The 3,672-nt window shown below is 39.4% G+C and overlaps 1 long non-coding RNA gene across 1 annotated transcript; it reads right to left on the bottom strand.

The window, feature by feature from the left end:
* Positions 1-224: 224 nt before the first annotated feature.
* Positions 225-3,312, bottom strand: LOC309963611. Its single transcript, XR_014326299.1, has 3 exons — positions 2,957-3,312; positions 864-990; positions 225-320 (listed from the first exon to the last, which is right to left on the bottom strand). It is a non-coding gene; the product is annotated as an uncharacterized lncRNA (long non-coding RNA).
* Between the last annotated feature and the right edge of the window lie 360 nt (positions 3,313-3,672).

The raw sequence follows: 3,672 nt of genomic DNA on the forward strand, positions 1-3,672 counted from the left end.
TTTGGAGTCTGACTGTTGTTGCTTCAAACCCCAGCCTCGCCGCTTTCTAGCTGTGAGGCTCTGAACCAGTGAGTTAGCCTTTCTCAGCTTTATTTTCCTCATCTATAAAACAGGGATAATAATAGCTACCTCACCAGTCGTTAAAATACTCAGATGCACTAACGCATGTTTCAAAGGGGCTTTTCCTCCCGAGACTCTGGCTGGCTTAGTGCTTGCTCACACACCTGCACAGGTACTCCTTAAGCCTTCGCTCGCTAGCATCCACGAACCTTCCCTTTGTTCCAACTGGGAGTTCATACCAGGCTGGGAGACTGGAAGTCCTATTTAAGGGGGAAAAAAGTGGGGTTTAGAGATCTGTACTAAGTATAAATAGCCTCCCAGAACTGAGGGGAGTGGAAACAGGTCATTCACTTCATTCATTCAACAAATATTTACTGAGCACTGACTTGGTACCAAGCACTAGGGGACACAGCAGTAAATAAGATAGATACGGTGCCAAGGTCTTAGTAGAGCATTTCTGAAAAGAGCTAAAGTAACAGCCTCAAGGAGGGGTCAAGCCAGGGAGCTAAGCAAGCCCATAAAGCCAGATACTTAAGAAGTTGGGAACTTAGTGACTATGGAGGAACTGGCCTGAAGGCTACCCCACCCTTCCTGGGAAATAAGAAAACGGGGAGGTGCAGCCTCGGGGGGAACAAAATGAAACTGCCTATTTCCCAAACCAGAATGCAGAGATCTTTCACTAGGGAATGAGGAGGAACAAACACTATCCCTCTGGTGCAGCAGAGCCACTCAGGATCACTCGACACTGGAAGTAAAACATTTTCAGAACTGAACAAATTCTGCATTTTAAATGGTTTCCTTACCCAGTAGGACCAGGTTTCTGGACTTTTCTGGCATCCCTTTCTTGAACCTGTCCCTCGGAGTAGGGGCCAACTGCCTCCATCCCTTCTGGGTAAAAGCTACAGTCACACTGTTGAAAGGTGTGGATCCCTGAAACAAGAAGCATATTCCTTCTTGCCCAGTGGCCTTAGAATACGAGGGGGTGGGAGGTTGGCAGCTTTGGGTGTGTTGGTTAGCAGGCCTACAAAGGGTCTTTGAAAAGACTCAGGGTAGTTCCAGAAAAGCATTTACTGATCACTTCTTATGTGCCTAACACTATATTGGATACTGATGCACAAAAATAAATAAAATACAGTCTCTCTTGTCTTCACAAGTTTTATAACTCTAGTAGACTTTATACATAAATAGAAAATACTATGTATATATATGAGCAGTAATTGGGCAGAACTAACAGGTGCTTGGGAATTAAAAGCGCCAATATAGAAAAAACAAAATTAGAATGTGTGAGTTTATGCAACAAGGAATCAGCTGCAAATTAGCAAAGAAATGTGAATGATTAATGTTTTCAGAACATTTAATAAATATTCCTGCTTACTCAGACATCACACAGTACAGCAGGAGAGCCAGCACGTATGCAACCACCTGTAATAATGTGTCAAAGAGATGGATAGATTAGTTGCTAGGATAACAGAGGAGGAATCATAGATGGAGGGCAACCTGGCCTTCAAGGAGCAGGTTCCTCAGATGGAGAAATAGAAGGATGTCCAAGGCAACGGAGGCATCAGGAGCAAAGGCACGGAGGCAAGGGGGTCTTTGCCTATTTTCAGCTTAGGAAATGGTACCTCCAGTCACCTAGTTGGCCATGTCAGACAACTGGGTGCTATCTTTCCTTTTCTTGCAGCTCGCCACATGTCAACTGCATATTCATTCTTCCTCCTCAATATCATGAGAATTCATGCATTTCTCTCCATGCCCCTGCCACTGCCTTGCTTTAAGCCACCATCGTTTCCCAATTCATAACTAGTTTCCTGATTTCTAATTTTACCTGTCCTTCCAATACATCCTTCACACTGAGAAATGCACTAAACGGGACAAAGAGGGTCATTTTAAAAAACGATGGAATATTTAAAACATTTGGGTCATTTTATAATAATCAAGAGAGTAAAATCCATTATGAAGATATAAGGGTCATGAACCAAATAACAAATATATAATTCATAAAGAAAAAACTGTAGGAAGTACAAGGAGAAATTTAAAATATAGCTACAAGAGATGTTAAACAACTTAGTTGTTAACAGAGTTAATACAAAATAAACCAAAAAATAAAGGTATGGAAGAAATGAGTAATTTAATAAGGTTGAGCCATAAATCCTACAGCTGCAATCACACTATACCTGGATGTTTTGTGTGGAGAAGAGACACAAACTTTGCCTGCATGGAGCACAGCCCAGCTAAATGTGCAGACAAGAAACCAAAGTCACAATTTTGGCATATCTAAAAAAATAAAGACCCACCACCAAAAATATTCAATATATATGAACAAAACAGGAAGAAAATGAATTAGGGGATCCAACTCAAGAGATTTTGAAAAGTGAATTTTAAAATAAATCTAAGGAAAGCAGAAGCAAAAAAACTAACACAGAAAATTTTGTTAATAAAGAGTAGAACTGATGATGAAATCCAAGAGCAGGCGTTCTAAAAATGAAAACAGACCAATTCCTAGTCTAGTCAAGAAAAAGAAATGGAGAAGACAGTTCTTACTCTCATAGAAGGACTATGAAATGGAATTTATTAGGAATAATTCTGTAGAATACTCTTAATGAAATTGGGGAAATATTAATCAAATTCTACTAAGTGTAAATAAAAAGAAGGTTACGAATCAGGACAAACCCATTTGGGGAAAACAGAAAAAAAAGAATATGACTAAAAGGACACAAATCAAAATGTTAAGTGTTATTTCTTTGTAGGATTAAGTGTAATTTTGGGGGGGTATGTTGTCTACACTTTTCAGGTTTTCTACAAAGAATATGAATTCCTTTTGTAATTAAAAACCAAAAACACCCTTAATATTAAAAAAAAAAAAAAGGCTGCCTTTCAGAGTAAATTTCCAACTTACTTGGGGCCCAGCTGTGAGGAGACCACCTGCCATTCCTTCCTCTTCTGTGCCTTCCTCTTGGGGAAGGGCAGGATCTGGAGAAGGTGGCTCTGGAGGAAGAGAAAGAAAGCAATGAGGCATAAAATTTACATCTCACCAAGCTAGAAAGTCTCAAATTTTCACTCTGAAGAGAGTGTTCAAATGACATTATAGGTCCCAGGGCTCATTGAGGCTGAATTTGCAGACCTGCAATGGGACAGAAATTTTCCAATTTCCCTTCCTACCCCAGAAGTTCCATCAATTGACTCAAACATAGGGAGGCATTAGAGTGTAATAGACTCTCAAGTATTCCAGATCTACCACTTACCAGCAGTGTACAAATCATGTAACCTCTCTAAATCTCATTTTTCTCATCTGTAAAATGAGAATATGCCATGTAAAGTTGCTATGAAGATTTAAATGCAGACAAAGCAGTTGACACAATGCTTAGCATGTAAATATACAGCTTACAACTATTACCAATTAAGTTCCTTGGAGAAAGTGGCTCTGCAAATTTAAGACATTTGCTTAAACAAAAAAAGAGGTAATGATCAAGTGGGATTCATCCCAGGAATGCAAGGTTGGTTCAACAAATGAAAATCAATCTGTATAACACACTATATTAATACAAAGGGGAAAAAAAAACCGTATGATCATCTCAGTGAACTCCAAGAAGGCCATTTTACAGAATCTGATAC

The sequence above is a fragment of the Leucopleurus acutus genome, assembly GCF_964270905.1.
Source record: "Leucopleurus acutus genome assembly, chromosome: 7".
In the NCBI taxonomy this organism is placed as follows: Eukaryota; Metazoa; Chordata; class Mammalia; order Artiodactyla; family Delphinidae; genus Leucopleurus; species Leucopleurus acutus.